This window comes from Gorilla gorilla, chromosome 3 (genome assembly GCF_029281585.2).
Source record: "Gorilla gorilla gorilla isolate KB3781 chromosome 3, NHGRI_mGorGor1-v2.1_pri, whole genome shotgun sequence".
Taxonomy (NCBI): domain Eukaryota; kingdom Metazoa; phylum Chordata; class Mammalia; order Primates; family Hominidae; genus Gorilla; species Gorilla gorilla.
Window position 1 is genome coordinate 63,806,641 of NC_073227.2, and position 19,374 is coordinate 63,826,014.

The following is a 19,374-nucleotide window of genomic DNA, read 5'->3' on the forward strand; positions in this document are numbered from 1 at the left end:
TCAATTGATAATATTCTTTTTTTAATTTTTAATGATCAAATTGATAATATTCTTGCTTTGCATTTATCAGCACTTTATATATTGCTCATATTGTAATACTTTGTTTTCAAAATTTATTGCTTTATTTAACACCCATCCTTGATTTAGTATTTGTTCATTCAGTTACTTATTCATTCACTTTATTCACTCTCAGATGAGGACATTATTTTTATTTCACTGCAAAAACAAAGCAATCAATCAGAGATCTTCCCATCTTCCCTCTTATGCCAAACACCAGAGCAGCCAATGAACATGTATTAATGTTTATATATTCCACCTGCACTCTAGATGCAGTAGGTAATCACTCCAAAGTGTGATTTGGATCCTAAGAGCAAACTCAATGGCAATGCTCCTACAATTTTGAGCTTTCTACATCATTACAGTCTTTGCTTCCACATATGAATCATGGCTTAAGGATAAATCATGCATTAACATCTCCCATCTTAAACCATAAACTCTTTTCTGATCTTACACCCTTCTGCAGATAATAAGCTTTTTTCCCCATCTTCCCTCACAATAAATCTTCAAAAGAATTGTCGATACTTGTTTCTACTTCCTGTCCTTCTGTTCTCTCTTGAACTCTCTCCAATCATCACTTGCCACCACCACTCCCCTAATAACATTGTCAAGGTCACTGATAATCACCACTGTATTAAATTCCACGGTTAATCCTCAGTGTTTATTTTACCAGATCTATTACCATCATTTTGTTAGTTTATCACTCTCTATTTCTTGAAATACATTCTGCTAAGATGCCAGTTTTTCTTGGTTCTCCTCCCTTGCTTCTCCATGTTGTTCTGAGCTACATCTGTAATGCACAAAACAGTTACCGTAATAATGTATACATTCAATAAATATTTTTGGAATAAATGAATACTTGTGTTTTAAAAACCACTGTTGCTCTTCAACTATAGGCAATCAGAGCAGATTCAAATCTGAGCATTGAAAAATTAATGCCAATAATTTGTCCCTTCTAACAACAGTATAACATGAAGATAAAATGTTAGTGTAAATATAAAAAACACAGCCTAATGATAGTTGTCATGCATTTTTGTATCATGTTAAAACACAGACTTTTTTTATAGTTTAATTTTAGTGGAGATTGCTGGCAAGATGGCCATATGGGAACAGCTCCGGGCTGCAGCTCCTAGCGAGATCAACACAGAAGGCGGGTGATTTCGGCATTTCCAACTGAGGTACCTGGTTCATCTCACTGGGACTGGTTGGACAGTGGGTGCAGCCCACAGAGGGTGAGCTGAAGCAGGGTCGGTCATCAGCTCACCTGGGGAGCACAAGGGGTTGGGGAATTCTCTCCCCTACCCAAGGGAAGCCGTGAGGGACTGAGCCTAAGGAACCCTGCACTCCAGCCCAGATACTGCACTTTTCCCATAGTCTTCGCAACCCGCAGACCAGGAGATTCCTTCTGGTGCTTATGCCACCAGGGCCCTGGGTTTCAAGCAAAAAAGTGGGCAGCCGTTTGGGCAGACACCGAACTAGCTGCAGGAGGTTTTTTTCCCCATACCCCAGTGGTGCCTGGAATGCCAGCGAGACAGAACTGTTCACTCCCCCGGAAAGGGGGCTGAAGCCAGGGAGCCAAGTGGTCTGTCTCGTCAGGTGCCACCCCAACAGAGCCCAGCAAACTAAAATCCACTGGCTTGAAATTCTAGCTGCCAGCACAGCAGCATTCTGAGACCAACCTGGGATGCTCGAGCTTGGTGGGGGGAGGGGAGTGCACCATCGCTTAGGCTTGAGTAGGCAGTTTTACTCTCACAGTTGAAGTTCGAACTGGGCGGAGCCTACCACAGCTCAACAAGGCCACTGTGGCCAGATTGCCTCTCTACATTGCTCCTGTCTGGGAAGGGCATCTCTGAAAAAAAGGCAGCAGCCCCAATCAGGGACTTGTGAATAAAATCCCCATGTCCCTGGGACAGAGCACCTGGGGGAAGGGGCAGCTGTGGGCGCAGCTTCAGCAGACTTAAATGTCCCTGCTTGATGGCTCTGAAGAGAGCAGTGGCCCTCCCAGCAGAGCATTCAAGCTCTGCTAAGGGTCAGACTGCCTCCTCAAGTGGGTCCCTGACCCCTATGTATCCTTACTGGGAGACACTTCCCAGTAGTGGCCAACAGACAGATCATACAGGAGAGCTCTGGCTGGCATCTGGCATGTGCCCCTCTGGGACGAAGCTTCCAGAGGAAAGAACAGGCAGCAAGATTTGCTGTTCTGCAGCCTCCACTGGTGATACCCAGGCAAACAGGGTCTGGAATGGATCTCCAGCAAACTCTAGCAGACCTGCAGGAGAGGGGCCTGATTGTTAGAAGGAAAATTAACAAACAGAAAGGAATAGCATGTACACTTGGAGACCCTTCTGAAGGTCACCAACATCAAAGACCAAAGGTAAATAAATCCATGAAGATGGGGAGAAACAAGTACAAAAATGCTGAAAATTCCAAAAACCAGATCGCCCCTTCTCCTCCAAAGGATCACAACTCCTCGCCAGCAAGGGAACAAAACTGGACAGAGAAAAAGTTTGACAAATTGACAGAAGTAGACTTCAGAAGGTGGGTAATAACAAACTCCTCCAAGCTAAAGGAGCATGTTCTGACATAATGCAAGGAAGCTAAGAACCTTGAAAAAAGGTTAGAGGAATTACTAACAAGAATAACCAGTTTAGAGAAGAAAATAAATGACCTGATGGAGATGAAAAACACAGCATGAGAACTTCGTAAAGCATACACAAGTATCAATAGCCGAATCAATCAAGCAGAAGAAAGGATATCAGAGATAGAAGATCAACTTAATGAAATAAAGCAAGAAGACAAGATTAGAGAAAAAAGAATAAAAAGGAACGAACAAAGTCTGCAAGAAACATGGGACTATGTGAAAAGACCAAATCTATGTTTGATTGGTGTACGTGAAAGTGACAGGGAGCATGGAAGCAAGTTGGAAAACACTCTTCAGGATATTATCCAGGAGAAATTCCCCAACCTAGCAAGACAGGTCAACATTCAAATTCAGGAAATACAGAGAACACCACAAAGATACTCCTCAAGAAGAGAAACCACAAGACACGTAATCGTCAGATTATCCAAGGTTGAAATGAAGGAAAAAATGTTAAGGGCAGCCAGAGAGAAAGGTTGAGTTACCCACAAAGGGAAGCCCATCAGACTAACAGTGATCTCTCTGCAGAAACCCTACAAGCCAGAAGAGAGTGGGGACCTATTTTCAACATTTCTTAAAGAAAAGAATTTTCAACCCAGAACTTCATATCCTGCCAAACTAAGTTTCACAAGCAAAGGAGAAATAAAATTCTTTACAGACAAGCAGATACAGAGAGGTTTTGTCACCACCAGGCTTGCCTTAAAAGAGCTCCTGAAGGAAGCACTAAACATGGAAAGGAACAAGTGGTACTAGACACTGCAAAAACATACCGAATTGTAAAGGCCATTGACACTATGAAGAAACTGCATCAACTAAGAGGTAAAATAACCAGCTAGCATCATAATGACAGGATCAAATTCACACATAACAATATTAACCGTAAATGTAAATGGGCTAAATGCCCCAATTGAAAGACACAGACTGGCAAATTGGATAAACAGTCAAGAACCATCGGTGTGGTGTATTCAGGAGACCCATCTCACATGCAAAGACACACATAGGCTCAAAATAAAGGGATGAAGAAATATTTACCAAGCAAATGGAAAGCAAAAAAAAGCAGGAGTTGCAATCCTAATCTCTGACAAAACAGACTTAAAGCCAACAAACATCAAAAGAGACAAAAAAGGGCATTATATAATGGTAAAGGGATCAATGCAACAAGAAGAGCTAACTATCCTAAATATATATGCACCCAATACAGGAGCACCCAGATTCGTTAAGCAAGTTCTCAGAAACCTACAAAGAGACTTAGACTCCCACACAATAATAGTGGGAGACTTTAACACCCCACTGTCAACATTAGACAGATCAATGAGACAGAAAATTAACAAGGGTATTCAGGATTTGAACTCAGCTCTGCACCAAGTGGACCTAATAGACATCTACAGAACTCTCCACTCCAAATCAACAGAATATACATACTTCTCAGCACCTCATCACACTTATTCTAAATTTAACCACATAATTGGAAGTAAAACACTCCTCGGCAAATGCAAAAGAATGGAAATCATAACAAACAGTCTCTCCGGCCACAGTTCAGTCAAATTAGAACTCAGGATTAAGAAACTCACTCAAAACGGCACAGCTACATGGAAACTGAACAACCTGCTCCTGAGTGACTACTGGGTAAATAATGAAATGAAAGCAGAAATAAAGATGTTATTTGAAACCAATGATAACAAAGACACAACGTATCAGAATCTCTGGGACACATTTAAAGCAGTGTGTAGAGGGAAATTTATAGCACTAAATGCCCACAAGAGAAAGCAGGAAAGATCTAAAATTGACACCCTAACATCAAAATTGAAAGAACTAGAGAAGCAAGAGCAAATGAATTCAAAAGCTAGCAGAAGACAAGAAATAACTAAGATCAGAGCAGAACTGAAGAGACAGAGACACGAAAAACTCTTGAAAAAATCAAAGAATACAGGAGCTGTTTTTTTGAAAAGACCAACCAAATATATAGACCACTAGCCAAACTAATAAAGAAGAAAAGAGAGAAGAATCAAATAGATGCAAGAAAAAATGAAAAAGGGCATATCACCACTGATCCCACTGAAATACAAACTACCATCAGAGAATACCATAAACACCTCTATGCAAATAAACTATAAAATCTAGAAGAAATGAATTAATTCCTGGAAACATACACCCACCCAAGTCTAAACCAGGAAGAGGTCAAATCACTGAACAGACCAATAACAAGTCCTGAAATTGAGTCAGTAATTAATAGCCTACCAGCCAAAAAAAGTCCAGGACCAGACAGATTCACAGCCGAATTCCAGAGGTACATAGAGGAGCTGGTACCATTCCTTCTGAAACTATTCCAAACAATAGAAAAAGAGGGACTCCTCCCTAACTCATTTTATGAGGCCAGCATCATCCTGATACCAAAACCTGGCAGAGACACAACAAAAAAAGAAAATTTCAGGCCAATATCCCTGATGAACATCGATGCAAAAATCCTCAATAAAATACTGGCAAACTGAATCCAGCAGCACATCAAAAAACTTACCCACCACAAACAAGTTGGCTTCATCCCTGGGATGCAAGGCTGGTTAAATATATACAAATAAATAAACATAATCCTTCACATGAACAGAACCAATGACAAAAACTACATAATTATTTGAATAGATGTAGAAGAGGTCTTCGACAAAACTCAACACCACTTCATGCTAAAAACTCTCAATAAACTGGGTATCGATGAAATGTACCTCAAAATAATAACAGCTATTTATGACAAACCCACAACCAATATCATACTGAATGGACAAAAACTGGAAGCATTCCCTTTGAAAACTGGCACAAGACAAGGATGCCCTCTCTCACCACTCCTATGCCACATAGTGTTGGAAGTTCTGGCCAAGGCAATCAGGCAAGAGAAATAAATAAATGGTATTCAACTAAGGAAAGAGGAAGTCAAATTGTCTCTGCAGATGACATGATTGTATATGTAGAAAACCTCGCCATCTTAGCCCAAAATCTCCTTAAGCTGATAAGCAACTTTAGCAAAGTCTCAGGATACAAAATCAATGTGCAAAAATCACAAGCATTCCTATACACCAGTAACAGACAAACAGAGAGCCAAATCATGAGTGAACTCCCATTCCAATTTCTACTAAGGGAATAAGATACCTAGGAATACAACTTACAAGGGATGTGAAGGACCTCTTCAAAGAGAACTACAAACCACTGCTCAAGGAAATAAAAGAGGACACAAACAAATGGAAAAACACTCCATGCTCATGGATAGAAAGAATCAATATCGTGAAAATGGCCATGCTGCCTAAAGTAATTGATAGTTTCAATACTATCCCCATCAAGCTATCATTGACTTTCTCCACAGATTTGTACAAAACTACTTTAAACTTCATATGAAACCAAAAGGAGCCCCAAAAGGAGCCCGCATAGCTAAGACAATCCTAAGCAAAAAGAACAAAGCTGGAGGCATCATGCTGCCTGACTTCAAGCTATACTACAAGGCTACAGTAACCAAAACAGCATGGTACTAGAACCAAAACAGATATATAAACCAATGGAACAGAACAAGAGGCCTCAGAAATAACATCACACATCTACAACCATCCAATCTTTGACAACCCTGACAAAAACAAGCAATGAGGAAAGGATTCCCTATTTAATAAATAGTGTTGGGAAAACTGGCTACCCATATGCAGAAAACTGAAACTGGACCCCTTCCTTACACCTTATACAAAAATTAACTCTAGATGGATTAAAGACTTAAATGTAAGACCTAAAACCATAAAAATCCTAGAAGAAAACCTAGGCAATACCATTCTGGACACAGGCATGGGCAAAGACTTCATGTCTAAAACACCAAAAGCAATGGCAACAAAAGCCAAAATTGACAAATGGGATCTAATTAAAGTAAAAAGCTTCTGCACAGCAAAAGAAACTCTCATCAGAGTGACCAGGTAACCTACAGAATGAGAGAAAATTTTTGCAATCTACTCATCTGACAAAGGGCTAATATCCAGAATCTACAAAGAACTTAAACAAATTTACCAGAAAAAAACAAACAATCCCCATCAAAAAGTGGGCAAAGGATATGAACAGACACTTCTCAAAAGAAGACATTTATGCGGCCAACAAACATGAAAAAAGGTCATCATCACTGGTCATGAGAGAAATGCCAATCACGACCACAATGAGATACCATCTCACACCAGTTAGAATGGTGATCATTAAAAAGTCAGGAAACAACAGATGCTGGAGAGGATATGGAGAAACAGGAATGCTTTTCCGCTGCTGATGGGAGTGTAAATTAGTTCAACCATTGTGGAAGACAGTGTGGTGATTCCTCAAGGATCTAGAACTAGAAATACCATTTGACCCAGCAATCCTATTACTGGATATAATATATACTTAATATATATTATATACCTAATATATATATGTAATATATAATATATAATATATACCTAAAGTATATACCTAAAGGATTATAAATCATTCTACTATAAAGACACATGCACACGTATTTTTACTGCGGCACTATTCACAATAGCAAAGACTTGGAACCAACCCAAATGTCCGTCAATGATAGGCTGGATAAAGAAAATGTGGCCTGGAATACTATGCTACATTTACACACCATGGAATATACACCATGGAATACTATGCAGCCATAAAAAAGGATGAGTTCATATCCTTTGCAGGGACGTGGATGAAGCTGGAAACCATCATTCTCAGTAAACTCACGCAAGAACAGAAAACCAAATACCACATGTTCTCACTCATAAATGGGAGTTGAAAAATGAGAACACAGACACAGGGAGGGAAATATCACACACCAGGGCCTGTCTGGGGGTGGAGGACTAGGGGAGGCATAGCATTAGGATAAATACCTAATGTAGGTGACAGGTTGATGGGTGCAGCAAACCACCATGCCACACGTATACCTATGTAACAGAACTGCACATTCTGCACAAGTACCCCAGAACTTAAAGTATAACAATTAAAAAAAATTAGTATTGACTTTTCAATCAGGGTATAATTTAGGCTGCTTGTACATAGTGTTAATATTAACATATTCATCTATATTGTGGTTCATAAATTTCACAAATATTCTTCTCCCTCCACATGTAAGGATTTATGTACAAATCACATTTTTGTCTAAAAAGACTTCTCCAATTAAATAATGAGGAAAAATAGCTACATAGAAAATTCCGATGGAAGAACCACTAAAAAAACCTTTAGATTTCTATTTGTAAAACAGCAAGTAAAAATAAAACTGCTCATTGTCCAAGAATTATTAGTTTATTTAATATAACCCCTGGAGACACAGCAGAGTCTCTATCAAATAATAAATAGAGTAGAAAAAAACAAAATAGTATATAATTTGGAATGCATATTTATATTTTTTCTTTGGTTAAATAATAGCTTTATTATAACAGAGGAGATTATTCTAACAAAAGTATTTTAGGGGCATCGCCATCTAAGAAGACATAATATTGAAAAGGAGAGATAATTATTTTATTTTTTAAAGACAGACATACTTGAAGTATGCTCAAGTAACATAATTATATCATTTAAGGCTGACACTGTTTTACCTAGCAAACTTAGTCTCTTTTAAAAAATCATCATATAATGATAATCAGACAGATATGATTTAATAAATATTTGAGAATAAAAGCACTGAACAATTTTAATGGATCTGTAATTGTAATTCCCAAGTATCTTTCCTCTCTCAACTAATTGGGTAATGACACTGCTAGAATTAATTCAAGGTCATCAGCGTGCACAAAGTACAGATGGTTTCACCATTTTACGGGTGTACAGGGGATTCAACATTACTGTTGCCTGCTGCTTTTCAAACTAATTTTTATTCTTAAAAATCCACATTTTTACTGCAGCTGAATAGTTAAGCCATATGTTGCATTGTGAAGACTTTAAAATATCTGGTGCATGTAATTGTTACACTGAAACTACCATGCATTGGTAGTTTTCAATTTTGTTGTAAGGAAAGGATAGTTATACTACTGCTGTGTGTGTGTGTGTGTGTGTGTGTGTGTGTGTGCCTGTGTGAGTCTGTGTGCGTGTGTGTGTCTGTACTTTTCCTCTAAGTACAAAGCTTTAGTTTCAATTACGGTCCCAGTGAGAATTTCAACCTGAAATACATTGTATTGCTGATCTGCCTCCTGGTGTACAATCTACTGCAGTATGCTTCCATATTGCCTAATGCTATCTGAGATACTTTGCTAATCCATCTCAAAGCTAAAAGACCTGGCTTTAAAATACCTTTCCACTTTTCCCTTGTGGTAGTCATGACAAGTAGGAATGAGGTATTTCTGTGTTTTTGTCAGAATTCTGATATGGCATTGTCATGTTTGCCAATCTAGAGCTTTGAGGAGCCTTTTTATGTAGTGTGACAGGTGAAATGTCCTTATTAAAAATAGTAATAGTAATGACAATTTTTATCTGTTAATATTTAGCACTCACTAAAATGTTTGTAAATGAAATATCTTCTTTACACAAAATCAGTTTCAAAAACCAGAAGCCAGATTTTATCATCATTTTGCACATGAAAAAACTCAAACTCAGAAATCTTCATTGACTTACTTAAGATCACATGGCCAATAAGTGACCAAATGAGGTTAAGACTTGCTGTTGCTTTGGTTTCTCTGGAGGCTATCTTGCCCCAGCAGGTAGGTCCAGTGTCCTGTCTTTTTATGTTTCCCTTACTGCATTTGTAGTATAGTAACAAGTCATACATGGCTGAATGGAAAGATAAATCTGCATTAGAGTTCTCCAGAGAAACAGAACCAATAGGAGGTCCACTACATATGAAAAAATGATGTGTTTCAAGGAATTGGCTCACACTGTTATGAAGACTGACGAGTCCCAAGATCTTCAAGGTGGGTCGGCAAGCTGGAGACCTAGGCAAGCCAATGGTTTAGTTTGTGTCCAAACGTAGGCAAGCTTGAAACCTATGAAAAACCAGTGTTTCAGTTCAAGTTTGAAGGCAGTCAGTCAGGAGAAATTCCCTCTTACTTGAGACAGGGCAGCCTTTTTGCTCTATGTAGGCCTTCAACTGATTGTATGAGGCCCACCTACATTAGGAAGGTCATCTGCTTTACTCATCCAGTCTATTTAAATGTTAACCCCATCCAAACGCACCCTCATACGAACGCCAAGAATAATGTTTCACAAAATATCTGGGCACTCTGTGGCCCAATGAAGTTGAGACATAAAATGAACCATCACAAAAACAAACTAGATTTGTGCTATCATTATATTCTTTCTTATCCACTTCCTTAATACCTACATACTTTGTTAAAATAAAGTTTCATAAATCATTTTGTCAGTAGAATAAATCCCTACATCAACAGAAACTATCTATGAGTTAAAAAGTCACCAATATAGTGAAGCAAAAAACATAAAATTAAAAGTTTATAGTAGACGCTGTACAGTATCTGAAAAGTGCCAGACAAATAACTGATCCTCTGCGCTCCATGAAGGATTCATCACAGGACTTGAATGTGGAGATAAAGTGTGACCTGAGCTGAACTCTGAAAGATGGGTGGTGATAAGTTAAAATGGATTAAGAACTCTATCGCAAGCCTAAAAATAATCTGAATTAACGGAAAAGACACAAATTTGGTAAGCAAATTTGACGAACATGTTGAGGACAATCAAATAATCAAATAAAAGAGATGAATTAGTAGGATTTTAGATATTATCAAAGTCCCAAAATAGGCAGGATTTGATCCAGATAATAACGATGATTTGGAGCTAAAGGTGATAAAATGAAAGTAGTCGGGTTTCTGAAAATTTTCCTTGAGGTAATGAGTGAAATGGATTAAAAATAAAAGCATAGAAGGAAAAAGGATGTCAAATGAGAATTCAGATTTCCTGGCACAAAGTTTTGAATGCATGTAACAGGGTAGTCGCAGAAGTATAAAAAGGAAAGCAAACAAAGGTATTACTAAAAAACACTAAGAATAAATGATGGTTTGAAAATGTAAAAAAGGAAAGTTGGAAGATTCAACAATACATCAAGCTTTTAAGACCAGATAGCTTAGACAATGATGGAAGGAAAACAAAGCTTGGAATGAATCAAGGAAGTAGTGACATGTACGTGTGTTAAACACTCAAATGGTAGTTGAACAAATTGGGAGCAAGAGCTAGAGATTTTAGCATCATCATTTTGTGAAAATGGATTAATTCTTCTAAGATGTAGTTTATAGAAACTGAGAACCAGCGACTGAGTTTTTGGCCTCACTCTCAATTCAGAGTGTCTGTGAAAAAATGAAAACCAGATAAGACAGAAAAAAAAAGATTATAAGAAAAAGAGGATAAAACTGGAAAATTAACCTGGTGATCTAGAGAGGAGAATGTGTCTAAAAAAGAGATGTTTTAGAGAAAAACAAAGTACATAAAAGACAGAGTAGTCTGGAGTCCCAAAAAGAAAGTAATTAGTGGAACTGTTTATAGCCTGTCTACTAATCAATTGCAGAGGAAAACATTGCCACTGAATTCTAATTGCTAACTTGCACTACTTAATCTCTCTGTGGAGATTAGAATTAGTTATGGAGTGTTTATGTAGATGACAGTCATCTTGTTTGCCACAAACTCATTTGCACGGAAAAGCACACATCAGTTAGACTCCTGTCAAAATAATTAGCTAAGCATGAGATAAGACCTTTTAGGTTTTAGAACTTTCTAAGCATTAAATCTTTTTTTTATATGAGGGCACTCAACATGTTTTACAGAAATAATAAGCATGTGTATAAGTCTACATTTTGCATAATGTTACTTTTTTCTTGTTGTTTTTTCTTATCTATTTAATAAAGTACCTAATTTAGTAAAATATAAAATTAGCAACTGGTAATCACTGAGATAATGGGAAATAGAATTTCTTCTCACTTTTCTCATTTCTCTCATTCTATGTTAGGCATTATGAAATTAAAATAAAATCCATTTCAATTAAAAGTGATCTGTTCTTTTAGTATAGAGCTTGATTGACAGCATTGCTGAATTCAGGCCAGTCATAATTTAATCACCATGCATCAAAGACCTAACACAGATTCACAAGAATATATCCTTTTCATTCCTAGATGAAGTAAAGACCCAAAGGTGAAGCGTAGATGTTTGAAAGCTGCTTGTTACTAACAGCATTCTCTATCTTGCTCTTCCCTATGAGTGAGAAAAAGGGAACCAGAAATCAGTGCTTATATTTCTGGGAGATATTATGTGATATGTTGATTTCCGCAATAAGGTTATTTTACAAATAGTTAATCTGATTCTTTCAGTGAATTTACTGCCCTCAAACAAAGTTTGGAAAATATGAAGTTGACATTAGTTCCTTGCATTATTTGCCTTTTGGATTAATGCATTTCTTGGAACCATAGTCATTTTAGCAAATGAAATTCCCTACTTTCCATGTCTTCAGGCTATTTTAAAAGTCAAACTTTTCTAGAGCCTACTATTCTAAACACTATGGATGTAAAGATGAATGAGAAGCAGTTCCTGTCCTCAAATGTGCTCCACAGTGGCTAAAGAATTTGTAGCTAATGCTCTACTATTTAAAAGAAAAAAATGATTTGAATGTTACTTCACACATAAGTGTTTGCCTTTCTGACTTACTCTGTGTAAGTGAAACAGTTCTGAGCACACAGACATTATACTCCAATGCAAGGTGTCTCAACTTTGATATTATCAACATTTTGGACCAGAGAATCCTTTGTTGTGGGAGCCTGTTCTGTGCATTGCAGGATATTTAGCAGTGCCCCTGGTGTCTACTGACTAGATACCAGTCATACACCCTGAGGCCTGACAATAAAAAATGTGTCCAGACATTGCCAAATTGCTCCTTTTTGAGAACCACCACTCTAACTGTAGAAGAGAACACCAGCATGAAAAAGGCAACTAGAGGAATGACAGCCTTCACAGGAGACTCAAAAAGAAATAGAAAGACCAACAGGAGAAAGTCTGAGAAACCAAGAGAGGAAAGAATTTTAAGAAGGGATCTGGTTAGTGATACCACATGCTATTCCCAGTAATAAAGTTTAGGTCTGAGAATGGAGTTCAACTCAAGCATTTCAGAAGTGATTTTTAGATACTGACCTTTATCAAACAGCATCCTTCTCCAGCCTACTAATTCTTATGTGGCTGTGCCTAACTGTGTCACCTGGACTTATCTACTGCCAGAGATTCAAATTTAGTCACTCTGTACTGTGTCAGCATATATAAAATTACCTGCATGATCCTGGCATACATTTCTGTTTAACACCTACTTCTCTAATCTCATTTTCAATTTCCTTTGTATTCCCTGTAATTTTCTCCCTGTCTTTAGCAGTGTAGGATAGTATAAGAAATATTGAACTGGATTGTTCTGGTCAGAGTTCTAGTACCTAATTTGACACTAAATTAATGTGTTCACCAGACAAAGTCTCTTAAACTCTTAACCTCAACTTAATCACCCGTAAAATTGGATTGCACAGTCCCTCCAACACTAATTTTCTATAGGCTGATAAAAAAAACACACACACACACACACAATAAACAGACCCCCAGTGTAAATATTAGCTGAACCAGTCTAATAGATAAAAATATATGTAAATAAAGAAGTAACAGATTATAAAGCACATTATACTCTAAAATGTGATGTAACTATCACATAATAAATATTTAATAATATTTCACATTATAATATATTCTGGACACAGTTGAAAAAACACGTAAAATAGTGTACTATATGTCCAAATATAAACATTAATTCTCAAATCAGTGTTTGATTATATAATTCTATATTCTGAGGAATGGAGTCTTGCATATTTTCATATTTTATAGATTGTCCCTACACATGAGATAACTCTACATATTTATTTATTTATTTATTTAATTTTATTATTATTATACTTTAAGTTTTAGGGTACATGTGCACAACGTGCAGGTTTGTTACATATGTATGCATGTGCCATGTTGGTGTGCACACCCATTAACTAGTCATTTAGCATTAGTTATATCTCCTAATGCTTACCTAATGCTAAATGACGAGTTAATGGGTGTAGCACACCAACTCTACGCATTTAATGTGTAATTTTGCTTTTCACGTACATTGTGGCTATTTTATCACTATGGAAGCTGTCCCCTCTGAGGTGACCACCAGAAATATTCAAGAAGCAAGAAGCTTCGCTGCCCACTTGCCACCACAACTGCTTCTCGAAAACATGAGGCTGAAGAATAGGCAACCGGAGCTGCGGTTTATTGATTCATCAGTCTGATTAATGTCTGCTATAGTCATAGCTTCTTAGCAACATGAAGGTGGAAGAATGGATGTAGAAATGCTGGTACTAGATACCTGCACACTTTCAAACTTTGTTTCAAAGAACCAAGAATCTCAGGAAGAAGGATTCTGCCTTATTGTCACCCTCCAGAACTCACAACAGTGCATCTTGTTAGTGGAACCTAATTTGTGCCCAGACGAGAGGCATCTATCAGCTTTTAAACATCTCCCAAAGGAAGAAGAAAAGAATGAGAATTAAGATAATTTAAAGAATTCACCACAATATAATTCTGAATTTTCCTCTTCAAATGGGGTGAAAAGAGCAACAGTAATCTCTTTGAGTTAGTAAACTTTAGCCTTGTCCATGATACTCTATCAGCAAAAACCTTAGGCTATTTTTTAAAACAGCTTTATTGAGGTAAAATCGGTATACAAAGAACTGCATGTATTTAATGTGTACAATTTGATGAGTTTGGACTTATGCAAACACCCATGAAACTTGGGCTGTTTTAAGGTTTAGTAGATGTCAATGTGATATATTTGACTTGAAGGACGGCAGAATATGCCCCCCCCCCAAAAAAATATGCCACTTTGGCATCAAGATTATTTTGAGTTAAAGGCACTTAAAAAAAAAAAAAAAACAGCTGCAAAAGGCACCCTGATCTTCCTTTTTCTTCCTAAAACAGGAGATGAAACTCCTAGGGGAAAGGTGTCCTTCCTGTACCAAGAGGAAAGAAATATTCCTATCATCAAAGATGAGGAATCAAGGCTGGGGGAAATCTGTACAAACAAACCTTGTTAAACTGACCCTAATCTACATAGCTGTTTCTCAATAATTAACTGCCCTAACCCAAGACCCTTTGTCTTGTCATGTTTTCAAAATTGTGTACTCTTTATCCAACTTAGGATACCAGCATTCAGCTCCTACTTCTTCTTTGGTTCTTTATTTTTCCAGGGGCGGTCCCCATGTACATGTGAAAATCTGTATGTTTCTCTCCAATTGATCTGTCTTATGCCAATTTTGCTAAGAGGATAGAGGTAGTTTTGCTTCCTCTACACACTTCTCAATAACTAATCATAAAAAATGGCTTATGTAGTTTAGGTTTTTTTTCTTTTTCGTTCCAAGATGGCACATTACAGGCAGTGCTAGCATATCTCTCCTACTTGGAAGAACAAATAGTGTGTAGCAATTCACACTGGGAACTTTTTCTTAAAGAAGTGATACAGGAACTGAACAGAAAAACTGAAGGAATCCATAGACCTTTTGAAGGCAGCAGCAGGCTGCAGCCTACACTGTGAGTAAGGCAAGGGGCTGTGAGTCCTCAAAATGTGAGGAGAGATTGCCTCCAGAATACACACACCCACTAGGGACCCTGAAAGCCTAGGCCAATGGGGGGAGGCCTTAATCCTATCCAGCACAGGAACTGCCTTAGGGAGGGCCAAGGAATATAAAAGTAGGGGCACTGGCGGGAAGACCCTTATGTGCACTCACAACCTCCAGCATGGACTGAGGGAAGCAATTTCTTATTGCTCCTCACAGGGAATCCTGCAGAGGTCAAATAGTTCAGGCAGTGGTTTCAGGTTGAAAGAAGCCCCCAACTGGGTTTCATGACATAACTTCAGGGAAGACAAACTTTCTTCACCAGGGATGGTGGGAGGGTGAATGAAAAGGAGGCTGCAGCCACATCCATAGGCTTTGCCAGTCAATGGGGAGGGGTGTGGCCTGAAAGCCATAGTTGCTATCTCTGAGAGAAAAGCTTATGACCCAGGGCAATTGTAAGTTCTGAGTGCAGGCTGCCTGGAACTTAGCTCACTGCTGCCAGTGGAACACTGAGGGAGTGGATCTGCCTCACCAAGTGTATGGGAGCTGTGTGGGTCTTACCACTGCCTGCTACTCCCCACTACCTGTGCAACCTCTCTTGTGCAGCAGAGGAAGAAACACTCTTCTCTGGAACATCCATCCAGTGGCCTGAGAACCACCCATGACACTCACAGAGGCTGCTGCTTGCCCTGCATGCAGAGAGTCAGAGGCACTAACCCACCTGACACAGCCCCCACCTGGCTTTGCCCCATCACCTGCCCTAGAAGTTTAACCTATTTATGCAGGAGGTTGCAAATATTTTTTGTGAAAAATCAGACCTTGGCGATGACCTTGAGCAGTAGGATATAAATAATTCCCATAAGCTTAGTGTTCCAATAATGGAAATCTAGGCATAAATGGGTTAACACAAAGGACAGAAACTATGAGGAGATATATGGCCCCACCCATTGTCTAAGGAACCAGAGTACCTCCACCCAGAGCAAGGTAAAGCAAGTAAAAATCCCACTGCTACTACCATAGATGGTGTTCTTTTGCAAGCACCCACATCTGGCTGGAGGGCAATCAACACAATCCATTATAGCATCTCCTGGTAGAATAACACTGCACCTACAAAGGGAAAACAACTGCATAACCTCAGCTATCACCACTGCCTGCATCACTCTGGCTAACCAGGAGGTCCTGAGTCTATCCAAGTGACCGGTTCATTAGTACTATAACTGGCATTCCCGAACACACTAAGACTATCTATAACAAAGGAATTTCACAGAGTCTATGTCATCCCCCAGTCACCCCCATTAGAGCTTTTTCTATGGAGGGGGGTCTCCATGTACTTGTAAAAATCTGTATGTTTAGCCATTTAGTGCTACTACTCATTGCTGGGAGATTTGAACACAGGTCACATCACTAGATTCCCTGCAGACATTTCCCAGTGCCAGCCTGGAGTATGGCAAATTCACTGAGTGGCTAGACCCAGAAGAGCAACAACACTCACAGTATTCTGGCTCCTAGGAGAAAGAAGAGTGCACAACATCAAGGGAACACCCCATGGGACAAAATAATCCAGACAAAGGGCCTCGAACACCAGATGTTTCCACTGGTGGGAAGTTTCTTTCAGCAGAGGCACAGTTGCAGTGCTGGGCTCTAGGACAGTCTGCAGCTCTAACCCAAAAGTCTGATAGATCATGGAGACAAAGTCAACAAAAAACAATGGACTTAAATGACATGCTAGAGAAAAATGGACATAACTGATATTTACAGAATATTCTACCCAAGAACTACAGAATATACATTCTTCTTCAGCACATGGAACATTCTCCAAGATAGAACATATTATATGCCACAAAACATGTCTCAATAAATTTTATAAAATCAAAATCATATCAAATATCTTCTCAGACCACAGCAGAATAAAACAAGAAATCAACTCCAAAGGAACCCTCCAAACTATACAAATACATACAAATTAATTATCTGCTCCTGAATGATTTCTGGCTTAACAATAAAATCAAAATGGAAATTTTAAAATTATTTGAATTGAATAATAATAATGATATGAGTTATCAAAACCTCTGGGACATACCAAAAGCAGTGCTAAGAGGAAAATTTATATTGCTAAATGCCTACATCAGTCTGAAAGAGGAAAAATTGACAACCCAATGTCACACCTCAGGAACTAGAGAAACAAAAACAAACTAAACCCAAAGCTAGCAGAAGAAACTAAATAATAAAGATAAGAATATAACTAAATGAAATTCAACAAAAAAATACAAAAGATAAAGTTGGTTGTTTGAAAAGGTAAAACAAAATTAATGGACCACTAGCTAGATTATCCAAGAAAAGAGAGAAGATCCAAATAAGCTCTGTTAGAAATAAAACTGGAGACAGTACCACAAACACCACAGAAATATAAACAATCATTTGAGGAGACTGTGAACATCTTTATACATACAAACTAGGAAACCTAGAGGAAATGGATAAATTCCTAGAAACATACAATCCTCCTAGATTAAATTGAGAAGAAATAGAAACCCTGAACAGACCAATAATGAGCAGCAAGATTGAATCACTAATTAAAAATTGCCAACAAAAACAACAAAATCCCAGGACCAGATGGATTCACAGCTGAATTCTACCAGACATTCAAAGAAGAATTGGTACCAATCCTATTGAAACTACTCCAAAAGATTGAGAAAGAGGGAATCCTCCCTAAGTCATTCTATAAAGCCAATATCACCCTGATTCCAAAACCAAGAAAGGACACAACAACAAAAAAGAAAGAAAACCATAAACCAATATCCCTGATGAACACAGATACAAAAATCCTCAACAAAATACCAGATAACCAATTTAAACAACACATCCAAAAGATAATATGTCATGATCAAGTGAGTTTCATCCCAGGGATTCAGGGATGGTTTAACATATGCAAGTCAATAAATCTGATACATCACATAAACAGAATCAAAAACAAAAACCACATGGTCATCTCTCAGAACTGACCCCTCAGGAACTACAATAATTAGAATCTGAATAAACAAGGAGTAAATAAAGAGAAAGAAGGGGTCAGCCGGTGAGACAGTAGGTGTATCAAGGAAGTATGAAATCATGTAAACAAATTAGAAAAGTTAGCAGTTAAATAAAAAGTGAATATCTAACTCCATCAAGAATGATTAAGAGATTGAGTAAGATGAGGACTGAAAGACGTCCGTGGGCGTCTACAAAATGTAGTAGCTACAAAATGAAGTAGCTAAATCAGTAAAATAGACACGTAAATTTAAGCAAAACAAAAAAGCTACTGCCAAGTTAAGGAGCTACATTAAAGAATGTTCACTTTCTTCACTCCTATTTAATGTAGTTCTGGATGTTCTAGCCACAGTAATTAGGCAAGAGAAAGAAATAAAGGGCATCCAAAATGGAAAACAGAAGTCAAACTATCGTTGTTTGCAGATGACATATGATTTATACCTAGAAAATGCTAGAGTCCTCCAAAAGACTCCTAGATTTGACAGATGAAATCAGTAACGTCTCAGGTTATAAAATAAATGTATACAAATTAGTAGCAGTGTTATACATTACCAACAACCAAACTGAGAATCAAATCAAGAACTCAATCCCTTTTATAAACTGCACAAAAAATAAAATACCTAGGAATATATACTTAACCAAGGAGGTGAAAGATCTCTACAAAGAGAACTACAAAACACTGCTGAGAAACACTGATGACACAAAGAAATGGAAACCCATCCCATGCTCATGTACTGAAAGAATCAATATCGTGAAAATGGCCATACTGCCCAAAGCAATCTACAGATTAGATGCAATTCCCATCAAAATACCAACATCATTTTTTACAGACTTAGAAAAAACAATCCTAAAATTCATATAGAACCAAAAATGAGCCAGAATAGCCAAAGCATTCCTAAGCAAAAAGAACAAATCTGAAGGCACCACATTACTAGAATTTATACTACATGGCTATAGTTACCAAAACAGCATGGTACTAGCATGAAAGTATGCACATAGACCAATAAAACAGAATAGAGAACCCATAAATAAGGCCAAATATGTACAGCCAACTGATCTTTGACAAAGCATACAAAAACA

The 19,374-nt window shown here is 37.9% G+C and overlaps 1 long non-coding RNA gene across 1 annotated transcript in view; it reads left to right on the top strand.

Moving 5' to 3' along the window:
* The first annotated feature begins 1,136 nt into the window (after window positions 1-1,136).
* LOC109026549 (uncharacterized) overlaps window positions 1,137-19,374 on the top strand; it is a 55,359-nt gene continuing 37,121 nt past the window's right edge. Inside the window, exon 1 of the long non-coding RNA XR_010133226.1 lies at window positions 1,137-1,235. This is a non-coding gene — a long non-coding RNA (uncharacterized lncRNA). The remainder of the gene's footprint in view (window positions 1,236-19,374) is intronic.